This window comes from Trichechus manatus, unplaced genomic scaffold (genome assembly GCF_000243295.1).
Source record: "Trichechus manatus latirostris isolate Lorelei unplaced genomic scaffold, TriManLat1.0 scaffold00007, whole genome shotgun sequence".
Lineage (NCBI taxonomy): Eukaryota > Metazoa > Chordata > Mammalia > Sirenia > Trichechidae > Trichechus > Trichechus manatus.
In genome coordinates, this window is record NW_004443943.1 from 16,686,521 (window position 1) to 16,698,475 (window position 11,955).

The 11,955-nt window shown below is 41.2% G+C and overlaps 2 pseudogenes; both read left to right on the forward strand.

The window, feature by feature from the left end:
- Nucleotides 1–2,513: 2,513 nt before the first annotated feature.
- Nucleotides 2,514–4,415, forward strand: LOC105756665 (tigger transposable element-derived protein 1-like; annotated as a pseudogene).
- A 3,599-nt stretch (nt 4,416–8,014) lies between these two features.
- The window catches only part of LOC101347476 (serine/threonine-protein kinase MARK2-like), a 20,634-nt pseudogene continuing 16,693 nt past the window's right edge, over nt 8,015–11,955 (forward strand).

The window sequence follows — 11,955 nt, forward strand, 5'->3', positions numbered from 1 at the left end:
TAGAGATTTGAATTCCCTATCAGGTAGTTCTAGTGCCTTTTCTTCTACTGGAAAGTCATCTGGTGTTTTATTTTGGATGCCTACTGGAACCATCCTGTTCTGTTTTTGTAAATATTTTGATATTGTCTGCTGTCTTTGGGGCATTCAGTAGTTATTTTTCTTGTTTATTGATGGTAGATTTGTTTGTTTCATCCTTTTTTTTTTATATGACTATGTCTAAGCAGGTGGGCTATGTGTTCTTTGTTGTTTGCTCATCTGTGGGCATGATACTTTTCGCTTCCTTCTCCAATTGGCAGGGTCAGTCCCTCAGATATGGTATAGCAGGGCAGATCTAGCTGAAGAGGAGTTGCTGGGATGGGTTGTTTGTGGCACTTACTACAGCCACCAGGGCCGGCCGGTAATCAGTGCAGGGCAGGTTCTGGTGGGCCATTCCTGCGCTGCTTGGTGGTGTGATGTTAAGCGCACAGTGCAGGTAGGCAGGATGGAGGGGGGAGATTGTGATGTGTGGAGCTAAGATGGATATAGGAGAGAGGAGAGAGGAACAGGAGCCAAAAACATATAAACAAAAAAGAGTGCTAGGGGAGCTTGCCATTGGAGTGGAGAGATGAGAGATGGTTGTTCTGTCTCCTGCTGGAAGCTCTGTGAAGCTGCTTTCTCGTACCCACTATTTGCTGGTCTCTGATGGGAGTCCAAGATGGTGGATCCGTGCTGTGTTAGCTGATAGGGGACCTCTGCATGAACCTCTCCTCACTCTCCATTCTCTGTCAGTTTTCTCACTCCATTTGGTGCTTGGCTGAGTTCTTTATCTCTTCATTTGATGTTTTAGGGTTTCAGGATTGCTGCTTTCTCTGTTTGGCTTAGTTTTTCGGATCTTTGCTGTGGAGGGATGGCTTGGTGCTTCTGCCTAGAGCGCCATGATGCCGGAAGTCAGAGCCCCTAAATTCCTTCGAATCACTCCTGCCAACAGAATCAGCCCTCTTACCTCCATCTGAGGAGATTAACCCAGCTGTAACTGAAAAGTCTTTGTCTGAGACATCACCTAGGGTGTTGCCTGGGGCATTGCCCAAGGTAGATGTCCTACAAGACATCGCTGAATATAACTCAGGACCCATCCCCAGCACGCATTTTTGCTTCTAGACTTAGAACTACAGTAGTCTCCCCTTATCCACAGTTTCACTTTCTGTGGTTTCAGTTAGCCATGGTCAAATGAGGTTCAAAAATGTTAAATTAGTCTTTAGCATGATGAAATCTCACTACCCTGCTGTGTCAGTTGCATAACTTTTATTACAGTATATTGTTATTATTGTTCTATTTTTGTTATTAGTTATTGTTATTAATCTCTTATTGTGCCTCATTTATAAATTAAACATTATCATAGGTATGTACATATAGGAAAAAACATTATACATTGAGTTCTGTACTATCCACAGCTTCAGGCATCCACGGGAGGTCTTGGAATGTATTCCCCACAGATAAGGGGAAACTAGTGTAGACTTAAGCCCCAGAGAACCCCAAAAGGTGAAGTACAAAGTATGACCCAGAAAGAGGTACATTACACTCCAAAAAGACTGCCTGACTTTTCTAATATGTACAAGTAGAAACCTGGGGAATATGTGTGGGAATGGCTATTAAGGATGTGGGATAATGGTGCAAGGAACATAAAGTTGGCTCAGTCTGAGTTTATTGATATGGGCTCGCTAAGCACAGATCCTTCATTCAAAGTTTCAGTTCAAGAGGTTAGGAAAGGATCTAATAATTTATTAGATCAGTTCACTGAAGCATGGTTTAAGCAGTGGACTACACTAAATCAAACTGAAGTGCAAGACCTGCCTTGGTATACTGTAGAAGGTATCCAAAGGCTTAGGGAAATTGGCATGTTAGAGTAGATTTATTAGGTTAGACCCACACACCCACACATGGAGTGCCCAGAGGACACAATTTTCACCACAAAGGTGAGGGACAAGTTTGTGAAGAGAGCCCCAGGATACCTGAAGACTTCTGTGATTGCTATTTTATGTAAGTCAGATTTGACAGTGGGAACTGCCCTCACTGAATTAAGACACATAACAACAATGGGGTTGATTGAACTCTGCGATGGTAGGGGCCACGTGACATTAATAATCGACAAAGACAAGGTGGGCATGGCTATTGTAATGGACAGAAGAGTCAAAGCAGTAATCAGAATAGTCTGACTTGTATGGATTTATGGCATTGGCTACTTAGTCATGGTGTCCCTAGGAGTGAAATAAATTAGAAATCTAAATATTTATAGGCATGCCTCTTATTTTGCTTGACTTTATTGTGCTTCACAGATATTGCATTTTTTACAAATTGAAGGCTTGTGGCAAACTTGTGTTGAGCAAGTCTATGGTGCTATTTTTCCAACATCATGTGCTCACTACGTGTCTCTGTGTCACATTTTAGTAATTCTCACAATATTTCAAACTTTTTCGTTATTATTATATCTGCTATGATGATCTGTGATCAGTGATCTTTGATGTTACTATTGTAATTGTTTTGGAGCACCACAAACCACGCCCATATAAGACAGTGAACTTAATCAATAAACTTTGTGTGTGTTCTGACTGCTCCACTGACTGGCCGTTTCCCCATCTCTCTTGCTCTCCTTGGGCATCCCTATTCCCTGAGACATGATAATATTGAAATTAGGCCAACTAATACCCTGTAATGGCCTCTAAGTGTCCAAGTGAAAGGAAGAGTTGTACATTGCTCACTTTAAATCAAAAGCTAGAAATGATTAAGCTTAATGAGGGAGGCATGTAGAAAGCTGAAACAGGCCAAAAGTTAGGCCTTTTGCACCAAACAGCAAAGTTATGAGTGCAAAGGAAAAGTTCTGAAGGAAATTAAAAGTACTACTCCAGTGAACACATGAATGATAAAGCAAAGAAGCCTTATTGTTCATATGGAGAAAGTTTTAGTGGTCAAAATAGCCACAACATGGCTTTAAGTCAAAGCCTAATCCAGAGAAAGGTGCTAACTCTCTTTAATTCTATGAAGGCTGAGAGAGGCGAGGATGTTGCAGAAGAAAAGTTTGAATCTAGCAGAGGTTGGTCATGAAGTTTAAGGAAAGAAGCCGTCTCCATAACATAAAAGAGTAAGCTGAAGCAGTAAGTTCTGATGTAGAAGTTGCAGCAAGTTCTCCAGAAGATCTAGCTAAGACAATTGATGAAGGTGGCTACACAAAACAACAGATTTTCAATGTAGATGGAACAGCCTTATATTGGAAAAAGATGCCATCTATGACTTTCATAGCTAGAGAGGAGAAGTCAATGCCTGGTTCAAAGGACAGACTGACTCTCTTGTTAGGGGTTAATGCCGCTGGTGACTTTAAGTTCAATCAAATGCCCATTTACCCTACTGAAGATCTTAGGGTCTTTAAAAATGATTCCAAATCTACTCTGCCTGTGCTCTATAAATGGAACAGCAAAGCCTGAATGACAGCGCATTTATTTACAACATGTTTTATTGAATATTTTAAGCCCGCTGTTGAGATGTACTGCTCATAAAAAAGATTGTTTAAAAATATTACTGCTCATTGACAATGTACCTGCTCACCCAAAAGCTCTGATGGAGATGTACAAGGAGATTAATGTTGTTTTTATGCCTGCTAACACAACATCCATTCTGTAGACCATTGATCAAGGAGTAATTTCCACATTCAAGTCTTATTATTTAAGAAAGACATTTAGTAAGACTGTAACTGACATAGTGATTCCTCTGCTGGATCTGGGCAAAGCAAATTGAAAATCTCTGGAATGGATTCACCATTCTAGATGCGATTAAGAACATTCGTGATTCATGGGAGGAGGTAAAAATATCGACGTTAACTGGAGTTTAGAAGAAGTTGATTTCAACCCTCATGGATGACTTCGGGGGCTCAATACTTCAGTGGAGGAAGTAACTGCAGATATGGTGGAAATAGCAAGTGAGCTAGAATTAGAAGTGGAGCTTGAAGATGTGACTGAATATCTGCAATCTCATGATAAAACTTGAACGGATAAGGAGTTGCTTCTTATGGATGACTAATGTAATTAGTTTCTTGAGATGGAATCTACTCCTGATGAAGATGCTGTGAACATTGTTGAAATGACAACAAAGGATTTAGAATATTATATAAACTTAGTTGATAAAGCAGGATTTGAGAGGATTGACTCTAATTTTGAAAGAAGTTCTCTGTGAATAAAATAGTATCAAATGGCATCTCATGCTACAGAGAAATCTTTCGTGAAAGGAAGAGTCAATTGATGCGACAAACTTCATTGTTGTCTTATTTTAAGAAATTGCCACAGCCACCCCAACCTTCAGTGACCACTACCCTCATCAGTCAGCAGCCATCAACATCAAGGCAAGACACTCCCCCACCAAAAAGATTGTGACTTGCTGAAGGCTCAGATGATGGTTAGCATTTTTTTAGCAATAAAGTATTTTTTAATTAAGATCTGTACATTGTTAATTTATACATGATGCTATTGCACACTTAATAGACTACAGTATATTGTAAACATAGCTTTTATATGCACTGGGAAACAAAAAATATCTCATGACTCACTTTATTGTGAAATGCAATTTATTGTGGTGGTCTGGAACTGAACCCGCAATATCTCCAAGGTATGCCTGCACTTGATAGGTACAAGCAGAAGAATTCTAGGTCAAGTAAATGGCAATCTAAACTCAAATCATCAGAATAGAGAGTCATGGTCCCTCAGCAGATTCCAAGACTTGAGCAAGTTTAGAAACCCACAACCTCTTAAATGAAGGTGAGGCTGGGTCCCCTTGAGGAAGGACCTCACTACTCTGCCCTAAAATTTATACAGTTACTCTTTCACTCAGACTTCCCCCAAGTGATCTATGGCCTTTTATTAGAGTTACTGTTTGTCGGGGAAATAATCAGGAAGTAATCAGACTTTTTCAGGATTATTGGACAATGGCACTCAGCTGACACTAATTCCAGGAGACCAAAACATCACTGTGGCCCACCAGTCAGAGAGGAGGCATACGAAGGTCAGGTTATTAATGGAATCTTAGCGCAGGTTCATCTCACAGTGGGTCCAGTGGGTCTTTGAACCCATCCTCTAGAGATTTCTTCAGTTCCACAATGAGTAATTGGAATACATGTACTCAGCATCTGGCAGAACCCCCACACTGGATCCTTGACACGTGGAGTAAGGACCATTATTGTAGGAAAGCTAAGTTGAAGCCAAAAGAAATGCCCCTACCTAGGAAAACAGTAATCCAAAAGCAATACTGCTTTCCTGGAGGGATCGCAGAGATTAGTGCCACCAACAAGGACTTGAAGGATGCAGGGGTATTGATTCCTAACAAATCCCTATTTAACTCGCCTATCTGACCTGTGCAAAAAGCAGATGGACCTTGGAGAATAACAGTGGATTATCATAAACTTAACCAAGTGGTGGCTCCAATTGCAGCTGCTGTTCTAGATGTGGTTTCATTTTTTGAGCAAAATAATACATCTCCTGGTACCTGGTATGCAGCTATTGAGCTGGCCAGTGCCTTTTTCTTGATTCTTGTTTTAAAGGATCACCATAGGAGTTTGCATGGTAAGGCCAGCAATACATCTTCAATGTGTTATCTCAAGATTATTTCAACTCTCCAGCACTAATTTAGTCCACAGGAACCTTGATCACCTTTCCCTTCCAGAAGAAGTCACACGGTCCATTACATTGATGCCATTATGATGATTGGACATAGTAAAGAAGAAGTCTCAATGACTCTAGACTTATTGGTGAGATATTTGCATGCTAGAGGGTGGAAAATTAATCCAACAAAAATTCAGGTGCTTTCCACCTTAGTGAAATTTCTTGGGGTCCAGTGTGTGGAGCATGACAAGATATTCCTTCTACAGTGAAGGATAAATTATTGCATCTAGCCCCTTCTACAAGGCACAATGCGTTGTGGGCCACTTTGGTTTTTGGAGACAACATACCCCTCACTTGGGTATGCTACACTGGCCTATTTATCAAGTGACTCAAAAGCTATTCTTTCTGAGTGTGGCCCAGAACAAGAGAAGGCTCTACAATAGGTTCAGGCTGCTGTGAAAGCTGCTTTGCAACTTGGACCATATGATCTAGTTGATCCAATGGTGATTGAAGTGTCAGTGGCAGATAGGGATGCCGTTTGGAGTTTTTGACAGGCCCTTATTGATGCATCACAGCAGAGATCCTTAGGATTTTGGAGTAAGCTCTGCCATCCTCTGCAGATAACTACTCTCCTTTTGAGAAACAGCTTTTCGCTTGTTACTGGGTCTGAGTTGAGACTGAGTGCTTAACCATGGGCCACCAAGTCATCATGCAGCCTAAGCTGCCCATCATGAACTAGGTGTTAACTGACCCACAGAGTCAGTTAACATAAAAAAATTTGGACATACGCAGCAGCACTCCACCATTAAATAGAAGCGGTATATATGAGATTGGGATTGAGCAAGACCTGAAAGCAAAAGTAAGTTGCATGAGGAAGTGGCCCAAATGTCCATGGTCTCTACTCCTGTTACATTACCTTCCATCTCCCAGTCTGCACCTATGGCCTCATGGGGAGTTCCTTATGATCAGTTGACTGAGGAAGAGAAAACTCGTGCCTGGATTGCAGAGGGTTCTGTGCAATATGCAGTCACCACTTGAAAGTGGACAGCAGTGGCACTGCAGCCCGTTTCTGGGATCTCCCTGAATGATACTGGTGAGGGGACATCCTCCCAATGGGCAGAATTTTTATGATGCATGTGGTTGTTCACTTTACCTGGATAAATGGCCAAATGTGTGATGATATAGTGATTCATGGGCTGTGGCCAATGATCTGGCTGGATGATTAGGGACTTGGAAGGAACATGATTAGAAAATTGGTGACAAGGAGGTATGGGGAAGACGTATGTGGATAGACTTCTCTGAATAGGCCAAAGAAGTGAAGATATTTGTGTCTCATGTGAATACTCACCAAAGGGTGACCTCGACAGAGGAGGATTTTAACAATCAAGTGGATAGGATGACGCGTTCTGTGGAAACCAGTCATCCTCTTTCCCCAGCCACTGCCATTATTGCCCAATGTACTCATGAACAAAGTGGCTGCGGTGGCAGGGATGGAGGTTATGCATGGGCTCAGCAACATGGACTTGCACTCACCAAAGACAGCTTGGCGACAGCCACTGCAGAATACCCCAACTGGCAGCAGCAGAGACAAACACTGAGTCTCTGATATGGCACCATTACTCAAGGCTATCGAACAGAAACCTGGTGGCAGGTTGATTACATTGAACTTCTTCCATCATGGAAATGGCAGCCTTTCATTCTTACTGGGATACATACTTACTCTGGATACATATTTGCCTTCTCTGAACACAAAGTCTCTGCCAAAACTATCATTTGTGGAACCACAGAATGCCTTATTCACCCTCAGAGATTCCTACACAGTATCATCTCAGATCAAGGGACTTATTTCACATTACATAAAGTATGTAATGGGCCCAAGCCCATGGAATTCACTGGTCTTACCATGTTCTCCATCATTCTGAAGCAGCTGGCTTGATAGAACAATGGAATGGCCTTCTAAAGACACAATTATGGCACCAGCTAGGTGGCAACACTTTGCAGGTTTGAGGCAATGTTCTCCAGGATGCTGTATATGCTCTAAACCAGCATCCAATATACAGTGCTCTTTCTCCCATAGCCAGGATTCAAGGTTCCAGGTATTAAGGAGTGGAGATGGGAGTGCCATCACTCACTATTACACCTAGTGACCATTCACAAAATTTTTGCTTCCATCCCCATGACCCTATGCTCTGTGGGACTAGAGGTCTTAGTTCCAAAGGGAAGAATGATCCCACCTGGAGACACAACATAGATTCCATTGAACTAGAAGTTAAGAATGCTACCCGACTACTTTGGGCTCTTCATTCCTCTGGATTAACAGGCAAAGAAAGGAATTACCATATTGGCTGATGTGACTGAACCTGACTACCAAGGAGAAATCAGGTTGATGTTGCATAATGGAGGTAAAAAAAGTATGTCTGGGATATAGGAAATCCCTTAGGGGCATCTCTTAGTACTACATGCCCTGTGATTAAAGTCAATGGAAAACTACAGCAGCATAATTCTGACATGACTTCTAATGGCCCAGACCCTTCAGGAATGAAGGTTTGGGTCACTCCACCAGGCAAGTGAGGTGCTTGCTGAGGGCAAAGGGAATACAGAATGGGTTGTGGAAGAAGGTAGTTCTAAATGGCAGTTATGACCATGTGACCAGTTGCAGGAAAAAGGACTGTAATTATTATATTTCCTCCTTGCTTTATTATATGTGTATGTGTGTATATATATGTGTGTGTATATATATACATATATACACATACAGCAATTTATTTGTGTTTTCGTCACACCCTTTTAAAACATAATATATAAACAGGGCTAGTGCAATTTGGTTGTACGCATGTTAGTTGTATCATGTTAGGTGCAAGTATGTCTTCATAACTGTATTTATTTAGAGATTGTGTATGGTTTAAAGAGATGTGTACAGGTGATAAGTTGACAAGGGGTGGACTGTGATGGTTAAGGTTATGTATCAACTTGGTTGGGCCATGATTCTCAGTGGTTTGGCAGTTATGAATGTAATTTGGCAGTAATGTAATGACACAATTTGCCAGTTATGTAATAATGTAATCATCCTGTATGACGTGATCTCTTGTGATCAACCAATCAGTTGTAAGGGGAGTTTTCCAATATATATATGGACATTCTGGAAAAGCTCACTTGCTTGCTCTGGATCGTGCATCTGACCCATCATCATCTGAACTCCAGTTCTTGCAATTCGTCAGCCTCTGCATTCTGTGAGCCAGCAGACTGCCGTCTTACTAGCCTATCTTGGGATTCGTCAGCCTTCATAACCTTTGAGCCAGCAACATACCATCTTACCTGCCTATCTTGGATTCATCAGCCTCCACAGCCCATGAGCTGGCAACCTGCTGTGTGACCTGCTAATCTTTGATCTGTCAGCCCCTGCAGCTACATGATGAAGGAGAAGCCTCCAGCCTGTTACTTGACCCACGGACTTGGAACTTGCCAGCTTCTACAAATATGTGAGCCATTTCCTTGAGAAAAATCTCTGTCTCTGTCTCTCTATCTCTTTCTCTCTCTATCTGTGTATATATATATGCTTCCCTGCTTTTGCTCCTCTAGAGAACCCAGTATAAAACACCATCTTATTTCTATATCCTCCCCTGAGCTTCCCTCTTCACACTGACTCATCTCCTTAAAACAGTATTTGTCAAACTTTAGTTCACTCTTTAATAGGTAGAAAAACTGATTTCGCGGGTAAGAACCAGCATGAAATAGAAGAGAGTGAAGTACCTTAGAGAGAGGTAACAGAAGAGCGGAATAGAATGGAATGTAAAATGCAGTGCAACACACAGAGTAAGGCTAAGCCTTGTTTTGTTAAACTTATGTTTCAATGGTGTGTGTGTGTGTATACTGAATTTCAGTGTAAAATGCATTTCTTCCTGCGGGTTACGGTCAAAATAGTATGAAAGCCACGGTCCTGAAGCACAACTTTGAGCACCTCATGTCCAATTATTAACATCAGCATTGGCTATGATCCTCTGTTACTCTTTCTTGTGATTTCCTGGCACTCTCTTCAAAAACTTTCAATGACTCTCCATTTTATACAGGATTAAGTCCAATCTCCTTAAGATGATATTTGAAGTCTTCTATAATCTGATCCTGAGTTTTCACTTAGACATTTCTTCCCACAGTTAACTCCACTGCACAAACCATCCACTCCAAATGGCTTGTTCATTCTCCTCCTTGCCCACTCCCACCTCAAATACATAAAACATAGTTTGATTTATAAATCTTTTTTGTTTATTGTTGTAGTTTAAGTGAAAGTTTACATTTCAAGTTAGTCTTTTATACAAAAATTTATGCATAAATTGTTATGTGACCCTAATTACCCTCCCTATACTGTGACAGCACACTCCTCCTTTCCACCCCTGATTTCCCATGTCCTTTAAACCAGCTCCTAACCCTCTCTGCCTTCTCGTCTCACCTCCAGACAGAAGCTGCCTGTTTAGTCTCATGTGTCTACTTGAGCTAAGAGGCACACTCTTCACAAGTATCATTTCATGTCCCACAGTCCAGTCCAATCCCTGTCTGAAGAACTGGCCTCAGAAATTGTTTTAGTTCTGGGCTGATAGAGAATCCAGGGGCCATGCTTTCTGGGGATCCTCCAGTCTCAGTCAGACCATTAAGTCTGATCTTCTTACTCGAATTTGAGTTCTGCACCCCACGTTTCTCCTGCTCCAACAGGGACTCTCTGTTGTGTTCCCTGTCAGGGTGGTCATTGGTGGTAGCTAGGCACCATCTAGTTCTTCTGGGCTCAGGCTGATGAAGTCTCTGGTTTATGTGGCCCTTTCTGTCCCTTGGGCTAATACTTTCTATGTGTCTTTGGTGTTCTTCATTCTCCTTTACTCCAGGTGGTTGGGAACAATTGCTGCATCTTAGATGGCCTCTTGCAAGCTTTTAAGACCCCAGACGCCACTCACCAAAGTAGAATGCAGAACATTCTCTTAATAAACTTTGTTATGCCAATTGACCTAGATGTCTCCTGAAAGCATGGTTCCCAGACCCCTATACCTGCTACTCTGTCCCTCAAATTGTTTGATTGTATTCAATAAACTTCTTAGCTTTGGTTTAGTCCAGTTGTGCTGACTTCCCCTGTAGTGTGTGCTGTCCTTCCCTTCCCTAAGATAATTCTTGTCTACTATCTAGTTAGTGAATAATCCTCACTCTCCCTCCCCACGCTCGTAACCATCAAAGAATGTTTTCTTCTGTGTTTAAACCTTTTCTTGAGTTCTTATAATAGTGGTCTTATGCAATATTTGTCCTTCTGTGACTGGCTAAATTCACTCAGCATAATGACCTCCAGATTCCTCCATGTTATGTTTCACGGCTTCATCGTTGTTCTTTATCATTGCGTAGCATTCCATTGTGTGGATATACCATAATTTGTTTATTCATTCGTCCGTTGATGGGCACCTAGGTTGTTTCCATCTTTTTGCTATGGTGAACAGTGCTGCAATGAACATGTGTGTGCATATATCTATTCATGTGACTGCTCTTATTTCTCTAGGATATATTCCAAGGAGTGGGATAGCTGGATCATATGGTACTTCTATTTCTAACCTTTTAAGGAAGCGCCAAATCGATTTCCAAGCTGGTTGTACCATTTTACATTCCCACCAACAGTGTTTAAGTGTTCCAGTCTCTCCACAACCTCTCTAACATTTATTATTTTGTGTTTTTTGGATTAATGCTAGCCTTGTTTGGGTGATATGGTATCTCATTGTAGTTTTGATTTGCATTTCTCTAATGGCTAATGATCGTGAGCATTTCTTCATGTGTCTGTTAGCCACCTGAATGTCTTCTTTGGTGAAGTGCCTGTTCATATCCTTTGCCCATTTTTAAATTGAGTTATTTGTCTTTTTGTTGTGGAGGTTTTGCAGTATCTTGTAGATTTTAGAGATTAGATGCTGATCGGACTTATTGCAGCCAAATTTTTTTTCCCAGTCTGTAGGTTGTCTTTTGACTCTTTTGGTGTAGTCTTTTGATGAACATAAGTGTTTGATTTTTAGGAGCTCCCAGTTATCTAGTCTCTCTTCTGGTGCTTGTTCATTGTTACTTATGGTTTGTATTCTATTTACACCATGTATTAGGGCTCCTAGTGTTGTCCCTATTTTTTATTCCATGATCTTTATTGTTTTTGATTTTATATTTAGGTCTTTGATCCATTTTGAGTTAGTTTTTGTGCATGGTGTGAGGTATGGTTCTTGTTTCATTTTTTTTGCAGATGGATATCCAGTTGTGCCAGCACCATTTGTTAAAGAGACTGTCTTTTCCCCAATTAATGGACTTTGGGCCTTTGTCAAATATCAGCTGCTCA